The 12,994-nt window shown below is 43.0% G+C and overlaps 1 non-coding gene across 1 annotated transcript; it reads left to right on the forward strand.

Annotated features, from left to right (window-relative positions):
• Positions 1 to 5,635: 5,635 nt before the first annotated feature.
• LOC116597964 lies at positions 5,636 to 5,739 on the forward strand. The gene has a single exon (XR_004288878.1). It is a non-coding gene; the product is annotated as a U6 spliceosomal RNA (small nuclear RNA).
• Positions 5,740 to 12,994: the final 7,255 nt, after the last annotated feature.

Here is a 12,994-nt window from a genome sequence, read left to right on the forward strand (position 1 = left end):
GAACTGTCGTGTTGGGTACTGTCTGTAACCGCTGCTGTTATTTAAGCCTCAAGCTGGGGGTAGCTTGTTAGTCTGCATTAGCTACCTGGAACAGAGGTCACTAGTTTTGAATTCCGTGATGTAGATGTATCAATCGGTGTAGATCTTGGACACCTGGTCTTCGGTATTTTATTTATTTGGAAAATATTCCTGTTCACGTGGAGGTTTACAGATATGTAACACAGATATCAGCCCTTTGTCTTCGATGGTTGTCACCTTCATCTAGCATCTTGGGATGGCAGGGTGTTGTCCCATCCGCCTGACTCAGTCCTTCCCGGCTGTAGCTGCTCTACGCTGTTTGGCTCCTCTGAGCCTCGACTCCCGCCCCCTGCTGGCCACGCCATGGAACTCCTGGCCTGCCTTCCTCCCTGTGGTACTGCTCACCTTGGGCCAGCCCTCCTCTGGCCTGGGTTCAGCCTTTCTCTAAAAACCTCTTCAGACTTTTAGTGATCCCCTCGTTCTCCTCACCCCTCTACAGAGAACTTGGTCTTGCCTGCTTGGGTGCAGTGCTGAGGCCTCCTATTCTTGGCCATTCCTCTTCCCCACTTTCCTCCTCCCCACCTCTCAAGGAAAAAATTCAAATTCTCAGCAATGACGAAGACTGCTAACAACTAACATTTACCGAATGACTTTTCTGCTCAGGGTACTCAGTTCCCACATCAACCTTTTGAAACCTGTGTCATTGTCTTTTTTTTTTTAAGATTTTATTTATTTATTTGACAGAGAGAAATCACAAGTAGATGGAGAGGCAGGCAGAGAGAGAGAGAGGGAAGCAGGCTCCCTGCTGAGCAGAGAGCCCGATGCGGGACTCGATCCCAGGACCCCGAGATCATGACCCGAGCCGAAGGCAGCGGCTTAACCCACCGAGCCACCCAGGCGCCCCTCATTGTCTTTTTTTAAAGATGATGAAACTGAAGGTCAGAGAGGTGACATGGCCTGCCCAAGGTCAGACAGCTAGAAAATGATGTGGTCTCTGCTCTCAACAGATCTATAGAACTGCCTCCCTAGATCTCTGTTATGGAAAAAGTTCCCCAAACTCCATACAGCTCCAGGGCGGATGGCACTTGTGCTTTGAAGGGACAGTGAGTCATCTTCAGTCACCCTCTGGCTTCCACAGGGTGCTCACGTCCATGTGCATTCATTTAACAAGTATTGTTGGTCCACAGCATGTCAGGCACGTTCTAAGCATTGTGAGGGAACCAGATGATACCTCTGGCTTCATGGAGCCTTTGTTCTTGTGGGGAGATAAATAAAGGCGTGAGATGGGCAAAATCCAGCCCCATTGCTGTGAGTGTGGAAAGAGGGAGGGGAAAGGTTTCAAGCAATAAAGACAGCCTCCTGGAGGTCAGCTTCAAAGGAACCACAGGCTTCATTTCAAATTTTTTTTTTCCCTTTTAGTTTTAAATTTTGAAATGACTGCCTGTTTGGCTTCTGGGAGAAGAGTGAAGGCATTTTGCCTGAGAACAGGGCAGTATGAAGATTGGCTTCTGTTGAATAATTTCTTCACTTAGTTGTTTGTGTCTGATAACTTCTTTAAGAGAAATCCCTAGAGGTGGAATGTTTGAGATTCAGAGTAGTTAGAATTGTTAAAAAGATCTTATTTATTTGAGAGAGAGCACATATACAAGTTGGGGGGAGGACAGAGGGAGAGGGAGAAATAGACTCGCTGCTGACCAGGGAGTCTTATGTGGGGCTCAATCCCTAAGATCAGGACCTGAGCTGAAGGCATACACTTAACCGACTGAGCCACCCAGATGTCCCAGAAGGGTCTGCTGACTTACACTCTTCCTGGCTATGTAAGCCAGGGCTTCACCACAGGGTGCCTGGGTTCCCGACCCCTAGTGGGCTCCAGGGTTCTCCAACCCTGCTAGGGTTGAGAACTTTTGTGTTTGCTTGGTTGTGGGACAAGCCCTGGACTGCTCTAGATGTTGCTGCTGTTTTCCATTATAGCCAATCACACTCGGGGGATGGGGGGGAGAGGGTAGTATCTCTTTGATGTTATAGTTTGCAGTTCTTTAATTACCAGTGAGGTTAAATATTTCTCACATGTTGATTATCCCTTGCATTTCTTTTGTGACTTTCTTGTTCTTGTCCCTGACTCATTTCCCCACTGGGACCATGTTTTTGTTTTTGTTTTTTTTAAAGATTTTATTTATTTATTTGACAGAGAGATAGAGTACAAGCATGCAGAGAAGCAGGCAGAGAGAGAGGAGGGGAAGCAGGCTCCCCGATGAGCAGAGAGCCCGATGTGGGGCTCGATCCCAGGATCCTGGGATCATGACCTGAGCCGAAGGCAGAGGCTTTAACCCACTGAGCCACCCAGGTGCCATGATTTTTTAAGAAGGATTTTTAAGTACTACTTAGAAGTCACCAGCAGAGGGCAGCAGTGCCTCAGGGTGCTGAGGAAATGGGGCTGGACCCTGAACCTCAACAGTGTTATTTTGGACAAAGGCAGAGCTGGGATCCTGGGGTGTTGGCAACAGTGGACTCCAGGGGAACTTAGAACAGTCAAAATGGTTAGTTTCTTATCCAATTTGAGTTATTCATCTGAAATGGGTAGGTTTGGAACAAGAAACTTTTGAAAGACCAAGACTGTAGGTCCCAGAATGATAAATGAATTCTGTCCAGTAGGAGACATCCAGGAGCCTTTAAAGAAGAGCTGTCATTGTGGCGCTGTGAGTCCCAGAGTAAGGTTGTGTGTGTGCATGTGTGTGCACGCACATGCTCTCCCTGTCCTCCAGAAAGGAAGGTGAACACACTTGTATATATGCCAGCATCTCTCTTTGAGCTGTCTTGTTCTGTTCTCACTGGGAAATTGAAGCAGCTTAATAAGGAGGGCCTGGGGATGCTGCTGAATGTGGAACTGTGAGGGCAGGGGACTTGTGAATGCTGCCCCAGCCTCCTCAACCCCAGGAGCAGGATGAGCCTCAGGGAGAAATGAAGACCTATCAGTGCACTTACATATCTTATTTTTGAGGAAATTAATTTTGAGATAATTATAGATCCTACTGTACAAGTAGTTGCAAAAATAGTAGCAACCCTTTGTACCTTTCACCCAGTCCCCCCCATTGCTAACATCTCCCATAACTTCAGTATAATATCTAAATTAGGAGTGGACATGGGTACAATCCAGGCCTTATTCAGATGCCATGGCTTTACCTGCATTTTGTGTGTGCGTGACACTGCTGACATCCACACTGCATTCACTGCCCCATGTGTCCTCAGGCTGTCTGGTACAGGCCTCACTTTCCTGCTGTCCCCTTCCCTACTCCCACCATGAAGTCCATCCAGCCCAAATGGGCACGGATGTCTTTAGAGAGAGACTTTCTTGGGGCTAGGTGGCGTCTAGTGCCTCTCATATCCAGGCTTATGGAAGAGCTCAACATTTCCCAAAGTGTGCTGTTTGTACCATAGTGTTACGTGATACATACATGAATTTTTTTTAACATTCATTTTTATTTATTTTTTTTAAAAGATTTATTTATTTATTTGAAAGGGAGAGAGAGTACAGGTGGGAGGGACAGAGGAAGAGGTAGAGAGAGTCTTAGGCAGACTCTGCTCAGTGTGCACCTGTCGCATTACTCGATCTCATGATTCTGAGATCATGACCCCAGCCCAAACCAAGAGCGAGTCACTTAACTGCACTATCCAAGCACCCCAACAGTCCTTTTTAAATTCTTTTTACTTAAAAAATCTTTTTACTTAAACTCTTTTGAAATAGAGAAAGACACACAAAACAAAGGTAGAGCTTAATAGAGTATTATAAGGCAAACACCCCCAAGGCTCTTATACCCCCAAAAGTGGAATGTTGCAGCCACCCAAGCAGCACCTCCGTGTTCCCCAGCCAAATCACAGTCGTGTCCCCCCCATCCCTCCCACCAAGAGTAACCACTACCTGGTTTTCATAGTAATCACTTCCTTGCATTCCTTTATAGTTTCAGCAACCAAGTGTGCATCTCTAGAAACTATGCCTCAGTCTTGCCCACTTTTTTTTTTCCTTAAAATCTATTTATTTGAAGGAGAGAGCATGAGCGCATGAGCAGGAGAGGCAGAGGGAGAGGGAGAGAGAATCTCAAGCAGAGTCCACACTGAGTGCAGAGCCTGACACAGGGCTCGATCTCATGACCCTGAGCCAAAACCGAGAGTTGGATGCTTACCCGACCACTGTGCCAGCCACGCACCCCAGTCTTGCCCACTTTTAAAAATATATATTTACCTCTCTTTTATCTTCAGAGTCTCCTCTCCTCCCTTTCCTTTCTTTTTATTTTTTCTGTTGAAGAATCCAGGCCCTTGGACTGTTGTTTTCTACCTGCTCATGGGACAGTTCCATATGCTCTGCTGCCCTTTGTATTTGCTGCTCCTTGTTAGCTAGATTTCGAAGCTTGGTCTGCCTTGACTCTGTCTCTCTGGTGAGACTCTGGGTGTGATGCGTTCCTTCATCAGGGGCCACATAATGTCAGGCTGCCTCTCCCTTTGTGGTATTTGTAGCTGTGGATGCTCAGTCCCTAGACTCATTAATTCACTGGGGGTCCAAGATAGTGACATATATTGTTTTCATTGTGCTATGACTCACATTTTATTGCTTATTAATTTTGTCATTTCACACAATTTATAAGTAAATAGGCTTTGAGAAAATGTCTTGAGAGTGTTAAACAGATGATGGCGTCGTTGATGAGATCGTTCCAGTGTTCTATGCGCGAGGTAATGAAAAGAACCACAGCTGCCACCACTACCAAATGATGATGTTTTAATTCCATCATTTCTTTTTTCATTTATTTGCTGGATTTCTTTATAAACAGATGCCTCCTCTCATCTACCATGAGGTTACCCAGTGGTATAGCTCATGTAGAAGAGGCTGGATAAATGCTTTCTTTATTCCCTATGTTTATCAGTTTGCAGAATAATAACCTGCCTCCTTATTATCCTCTGCAGGTGACCAGTTCATTTTTTCAATATCCTCATGAACTCACAGATTTAAAGAAACTTGATGAGTTTCAATCTGTTGCAATTATTACTATGTTCAAAGCTCAAATTGTTCTGTCTTTGGCCAGTGGGAACCCCTCTGGGTTGGCTTCTGTGTTTTTTTGACACTACCCTAGTACACAGATAGTCCATCCATGATGGCTCGTGTGCTGTCATGTATGTCAGGATGGCCCAGATGCCTTTTGTACATTTTCTCCCCCGACCTCTCAGTCATTTCTCTGTGCAGCCCTGACCTTTTGTGGGAAATGGCATCTTGTGACCACACTGTGGACCCCAAGGATGCTCACTGCTATGAATTGGTCCTTGTTTCCAGGCCTTTTCAATGGATGGAGCTATTCGATACAGACAGAATGATAGATTAAATACCTCACAAGTTCATACTGTTTTTCCAATTAAATTTCAAGACTATAGATTTTTTTATTTAATCTTTTAAAAAATTACAGCTGTCTCTTCTTTCTTCCACACTGAGAATCCTAATTTTTAGGACACAGGGGACAATAGCTAAAATAGTTCAAAATTACTCATTTGTTTTAGGCAACATTACACACACAACAGGGAATATCAGCGCTAACGCTGCTGCCATGAGAATGATCACTGAGATGAGTTTAAAAGTTCCTGTTCTGGCAGGACATGACTAAAATTGAAATGATACTGAGAAGAGTAGCACTGCCCCTACACAAGGGTGACACACAAATTCATGAAGTATTCCATATTTTTTTTAAAAAGCAGTTTGCACCCCAATGTTTATAGCTGTTCTGTATCTACATCAGTAGAGCTACGGCCTTCATATACCATATTCTCTGCCTTTTAAACATCATATAGTTTTGGTTCTACTAGTGACTGTGTATTTACTGCTCTCTGTTCTCATGCTGACGTAGCTAGTAATTTGGGCAGTCTGAGTCTTGTTCTCTAGTAAATTCTTCAGGAAGTTCTCATGGGAACAATATTCCTGCGTTCTTGTACATTGATTACAGTTTGTACATTTTGTAATTGAAAGTCCGTTTCCTTTAATATAAAATCCTGGGCTCACACTTTTGCCTGAGATAGCTCACACCATTTATTTTTCTGATACAAAGAAATGCTGTTGAAAAGTCTGATGATAATCTAATTTTCCTTCTCTTGTAAGTCACTTGTTCTTTGTCACTTTGATGATTAAAGGATTCCCCCTCCCTTAATAGCCAGTAAATTTACTAAAATATGCCTTGGTGTTGCTCATTCTGAGTCAGTTTTCTCAAGCATGTTGTATTCTTTTTTAATAAATGTGCTGTAGTTATTCATCTATTGATTCTCAGCTTCCAAGACCATCTTCACGGTCTGCTCTGCTGAAATAGAGTGGGACCCCGTAGCTATTTCTTGAGAACTGGCCCAGTGCTCCACTTTGTCAGTAGAGGGCACTGGAGGGGCGCTGGAGGCAGAAGGGGTTTCTCTTCTTGTGTCAAGTGTGCGTCCTGCACCAGGCTGATGGGGTGCCTGCCGCGAGTGGAGCTCTTAGCTCCAGCAGAGCCTGGTGGTCACCAGCACAGGGCACTACCCATGGGGAGCTTCCCTTGGCATTCCCTTGGGTGGTTTCAGCTTCAGCAAACTTCTCCAGGATCCAGTGAGTCACAACTGTGTCCCCCTTCCAAGGTCTGGGCATCAGTCCTGAGGTAGGAGGACCTTTTCTTGGTTCTTCTACCTCAGACCTAGGTGTAAAGACTTTTCCCTTCATCTGCTACTTTTGTATTCTTTAAAGTTCCTTTCACTCTTTACTGGCCATTTCTCCATTATTCCAATCTCCTGTTGTAGTTAATAATCCTTGATATGAAACTTTCCTGTTCAGATTCCTTTGTAGTTTCTTTCTCCTTCATGAATTCTGACTAACGCAATGTAGTATCAAATCTCTCCCCTCCTGCTCCTCTCCTTTTTTTAATTTCAGGGAAGTTTTCTTGAATTTTAGTTTCTAGTATTTGTTCTGTTCCCTTATTATGAATGTCATTTCCATGCACTCCTTTAACTATTTCCTATATTTTCTCTTGAACTCTTTTATATGTGCTTTTCTTTATTTTTTTTAAAGATTTTGCTTATTTATTTAATAGACAGAGATCATAAGTAGGCAGAGAGGCAGGCAGAGAGAGAGGGGGAAGCAGGCTCCCTTCTGAGCAGAGAGCCCGATGCGGGGCTCGATCCCAGGACCCTGAGATCATGACCTGAGCCAAAGGCAGAAGCTTAACCCACTGAGCCACCCAGGTACCCATCTTTTGATTTAAGAAAATTCTACTTTTCACATTTTATTTCTCATTAGCATCATGTGATTTGCTCTTGTATTTTTTTCTCATTTGTCTTCGTACCTGAAATGATTGTTTCTTTTATTTCTAAATCTGTCCTAAGTGCTATTGTCTCATTTCTGAGTTTTTCTAATTATGACTTTTGTAATGTCTTTTTTTGTTGTTGTTTACTGGGAATAGTTGGTACAGTTTCACTTACTGTCTGTATAGACGTTATTCTGCTGCTTATTCTCTTTTTCTTTTTTATAGACACTTTGGGTGCAATTTTTACATTGATACTTTGTGTTCCTTATTTTTTTCTTTATGTGAAATTTTCTGAACTTTTGGAGTGGAGTGGGTTGAGGGAAATTTCCTAATTTCTGTAATTTTAGTATAGTGTTTTAAAAAAATAATTATTAGAGGGGTGCCTGATGGTACTATTGGTTAAGCACCTGCCTCAATGTTGGCTGAGGTCTTGATCTCAGTGTTGTGAGATTGAGCCCCATGTCAGGTTCCATACTTAGTGTGGAGTCTGCTTAAGACTTCCTCTACCTCTGCCTCTCCCCCTTCCCCCCCTTTCAAATAAATAAATCTTTTTATAAGAAGAATTATTAGAACTGATAACAAATTCAATAGGCTTGCAGAATACGAGATTAATATTAAAAAAAACAATTATAGCTCTATACATTTGCAATGCACAATCTGGAAATAAAATTAAGAAAACAATTTCATTTATAATAACACCAAAAGGAGTGAAATGAATAACTTTGACAACAGAAGTGTAAAACATGTATTGATCTTGGGAAGGGCAGAGGGAGAGAGAATCCCAAGCTGACTCTGCACTGAGTGTGGAGCCCCATGTGGGGCTTGATCCCACAACCTCAAGACCATGACCTGAGCCGAAACCAAGAGTTGGACTCTCAACTCACTCTGCCACCCAGTTGCCCCAGAAATGTAAAACTTACAGTCTTAAAACTACAAAATATTGTTGAATTTTAAAATTCTAAATAAATGGAAAGACATCTTATGTTCATGGATCAAAAAACGTAACATTATTAAAATGGTAATATTCCCCCAGTTGATCTGCAGATTCAATGCAATCTCTGGCAGAATTCCAGTGGGTTCTTTGCAGAAATCGACAAACTGATCCTAAAATTCATATGGAAACTCAAGAGGCCTAGAACACCAAAAATATCTTGAAATAGAACTTTGGAGGACTTCACAATTTCAAAATTTACTAAAAAAACAAAACAAAACCCCTACTAAAATAGTGATTAAGAATGGGGTAGCGGCATAAAGACAGGCATATAGATGAATGGAATAGAAGTCAGAGTCCATAGGGGCGCCTGGGTGGCTCAGTGGGTTAACGCCTCTGCCTTCCGCTTGGGTCATGATCTTAGGGTCCTGCCATCGAGCCCTGCATCGGGCTCTCTGCTCAGCAGGGAGCCTGCTTCCTCCTCTCTCTGTCTGCCTGCCTCTCTGCCTACTTGTGATCTCTGTCTGTCAAATAAATAAATAAAATCTTAAAAAAAGAAAGAGTCCATAAATAAATCTCACATTTGCAGTCAACTGATTTTTGACAAGGGCATCAGGACAGTCCATGGGGGAAAGATAATTTGTGTGTGTGTGTGTGTGTGCGTGCGTGAGCCTTGTGTATGTGTGTTTGTTTTGCGGATCTAATTGTTTTTATTAAGCGATTCATAAATCACACAGCATCCCATCTGGTAAGTAGTGGGGCACTCCCAGAATAGGGTTTTTAACAAATGCTACTGGGACTACAGATATCCACATGCAGAAAATCTGAAGTTGTATATCTGCCTCACATTAGATACCCTCACATTAGATTAACCCCAAATGAGTCCCAGACCTAAACATAAGAGCTAAAACTATAAAATCCTTAGGAAAAGGATAGAGATAAATAGATAAAAAGATAGAGATAAATCTTTGTCATATCGGACACTAAGACAATTTAATCAAAATTAAAAGTTTTGTGCTAAAGATACCAACAAGAAAGTTAAAAGACAACCTACTGAACAGGAGAGAAGATTTACAAATTGTGTATCTGATAGGGGAATAGTATCTAAACTATATAGAGAACTCTTACAACTGAACAACAAAAAGACAAATAACTGTGGTATAATAAGAAAGATACTTCGTCCTTGTTCTTCGTTCCTGGCACAGAGCCCTTAAAACTCATGGAATTTCCTGTGTGGTAAGGGTGATAGGAATGTCTTTTTTTCTAATCGGTTGACTCTTTGTCCACCTCTAGGTAGCTTCAGGACAGGGGCTGGTTCCCAGAAAGACCAAGTCTTGATTAAAAGCTTGGAACTTTCAACCTCACCCCCCACCTCCAGGGAGAGGAGAGGGGCTAGAGATTGAGATCATCAGTGGCACAGTCATGCCTCCATAATAAAACCTCCACCAGAACCCCTAAATAACACAATACAGGAGCCTCTGAGAAGGTGAAAACATCCACCCGTCAGGAGGATGGTGCAGCCCAATTCCATGAGGTCAGAGGCTCCCGTGCTCAGGACTTGTTGGGATTTTCCTGAGCTTTATGAGTTGTCCTAGTAAATTATTGAACCTGGGATGCGTGGGAACCCCTGACTCTTAGCAAGGTGGACAGAAGGTAGGTAATAAGGATGCAATACTTGTAGCTGGCTTCTGAAGTAGGGGCAGTCTCGTGGTGCTGAGCTCTTAAACTTGTGGAGCCTGTTGCTAAGTCCAGGTAGTATTAGAGGAAGACCGAATGACTGGACATCCAGTTGGTGTTGGAGAGTTGGGTGCGGCTGGAAAAAACAACGTATCGTGTCAGGAAGGGGAAAAAACCTCCACCAATTAAAAAATGGGCAAAGGATCTGAGTAGACATTTTTCTTTTCTTTTTTTAAATTTTATTTATTTATTTGACAGAGAGAGAGAGAGAGGGAGAGATCACAAGTAGGCAGAGAGGCAGGCAGAGGGGGGGGGGGAAGCAGGTTTCCTGCTGAGCAGAGAGTCTAATGTGGGGCTCAGTCCCAGGACCCTGGTGATCATGACCTGAGCTGAAGGCAGAGGCATAACTCACTGAGCCACCCAGGCGCCCCTGAATAGACATTTTTCAAAGAAGATATACAAAGGCCAATACACATGAAAAGATGAACAGTGTTTATCAGAGAAATGCAAAACAAAACCACAATGAGATACCATGCCACACCCACTAAAATTGCTATAATCAGAAAGACAGATAATAACAAGTGTTGAGAACGTGGAGAAATTGGAGCCCTCATACACGGCGAGTGGTAATGTACAATGGTGCAGCCACTTTGGAAAATGGACCAGTAATTCCTCAAGAAGTTCCACATAAAGTTATCACTTGACCCAGCAGTCCCACTCCTAGGTCTATACCAAGAGATGGGAAACATTCTATCCATATAGAACCCTAACACAAATGTTTGCCATTCTTTCTGTTGGGGATCGTGGTAAGCAGGCATGGGTCGGGCTGAGTCCTGACTGGGGGTGGTATTACCAGGTTCCTTATTAGTATTTTTTAAAGATTTAAAATTATTAGAGAGCATGAGGGAGCAGAAGGAGAAAGACAAGCAGACACCGCACTGAGCGGGAGCCTGATGTGGGGCTTGATTGCACGACTCTGAGATCATGACCTGAGGTGAAACCAAGAGGCAGACACTTAACTGAGCCCTTCAGCTGCCCCATTCCAGGCTCCTTTTGATCACTCTTGGAGGGCAATCTTTTCTCTTCTTCTTGCACATTTTTGGCAAGTTGGGAAAAGCCTTCTTGTAAGCCCCAAGGAGTGCCATCAAATGCTAATCTGTAACTAACCCGCTTCTCCAGCAGGGCCTCTGGGCATGGGACCTGTATGGCTGCAGGCGTGTGCGCATCTCACTGATTGGTCAAGCATCCCAGAGGGGCGGGAGGGCAGTGATCAGTCATTCTCTGCTGTGAGTGAATCTGGGGGCCTCCACATTGCAAAATAAGTTTTTCAGCAAGAGCTCTAACACAGGAACGGCAGGCCGTGGGTGGCTATCCACTGTTTGTGCTTTCCTCCAAGACACAGCTGGGGGAGGCTTAAATTCCATGCAGGAGATACTTATCCAGAAACATTAGTCAGTCCTGACATTCCATGACCTCATAAAAATGCTAACACCCTTTTTCTCGTCCACATGTAACCTTAGAAAAAAATTAACCTGGCCTCAGTCATAATTTATATGGGCAAATGATACCCTGCTTATACTTTAACACTGTCATCAAGAAACTTCCTTATCTTTGTCACTAAATGACACACCAAAAGTTTATTTTCTGCCACTGAAGATTTCTTTTTATGGCTCTTAGAAGACATATGGCCCTCCAATACCACAGGAGAGTCAGACTGCTGCAGAACAAAAGAGCCCAACTTCCACCAACAATGTAGCGATGCCTGATGTTCAGCGAATATTTTTTTTCACTGCTTCCCTGTAAGTGGGAAATGCCCAAAGTCACACCCAAGTGTTAACAGCCGGGACCACTTTCCAAGCTCAGGGATGGCTTGCAAATCGCGGTGGTAGCCAGTCCTCTGTCTCCACCTGCATCCCACTCCTGCCATTTATATCTCCTCTCCCAGCCCAGACCGTCACCTTCCCAGGAGGAGACTTCGGAAAAATTGTGTCCCTTTATTTTTCCAGATGTGCTTCAGAATCATTTGGGCATATTTCCTTAAAATTTCCATCGAGATTTTGATTGACATTTAAATACATACATCAGGGGCGCCTGGGTGGCTCAGTGGGTTAAGCTGCTGCCTTCGGCTCGGGTCATGATCTCAGGGTCCTGGGATCGAGCCCCGCATCAGGCTCTCCGCTCAGCGGGGAGCCTGCTTCCTCCTCTCTCTCTGCCTGCCTCTCTGCCTGCTTGTCATCTCTCTCTGTCAAGTAAATAAATAAAATCTTTAAAAAATACATACATACATACATACATACATACATACATACATACATACATACATCAGTTTGAAAAGAAACATCATTATAACATTGAGTTTTATCACGAACATGACATGTCTTTGTGTTTTCTGGTCTTTTATAACTCTCAATTTTTATACAGTTTCTGCGCAATTTATTGTTAAACTAATTCTTAAGTATTTTCCTTTTACAGTTGCTATGGTGTTTGGGGGTCTGCCCCTACCCTTTTGCTGTTTAGCTGTTGGTATAGAGGAAAGCAATCGATTTGTGAATTATTTTATATCTGTTCACTTTAACTAAGCTCTTATTAGTCCTAAGAATTCTAATTTTTTGTTTGATTATTTTAGCAATACAATCACATTATCAACAAATGATCATTCTGTCTCCTGTCTTTCCTTTCCTCGAGCTGAACCTGTTTTTCAGCTGTTTCTTATTGTGTTCGGCAGAGCGGATCCTTTCTTAAATAAACCTTTCGTTAGGGAAGACATTTAGGACTCCACAGAATATTTAAAGAACAAAACCATGAAAGTGACATATCTCAGTTTCTGGGATGCTGCCAATGCAGTACTTAGAGGAGATTTATTATTCCCAGTGCTTATATTATGGAGAGGAAAAAAAGAGAAACAATAAATCAAGTCCATACCTGATGAACTTTGTTCCCTTTAAGTTACAAACCAAGAGAAAGGAGAAAAAGGAAGTAATAAATTTAAACAAAATGGAGGAAGAAGAGAGAGCATTGATAAACTTAATCAATAGCACGTGGGAGGAAATGGCCCTTTTGCAGAATGGGGTAAAGT

This window comes from Mustela erminea, chromosome 8, assembly GCF_009829155.1.
Source record: "Mustela erminea isolate mMusErm1 chromosome 8, mMusErm1.Pri, whole genome shotgun sequence".
In the NCBI taxonomy this organism is placed as follows: domain Eukaryota; kingdom Metazoa; phylum Chordata; class Mammalia; order Carnivora; family Mustelidae; genus Mustela; species Mustela erminea.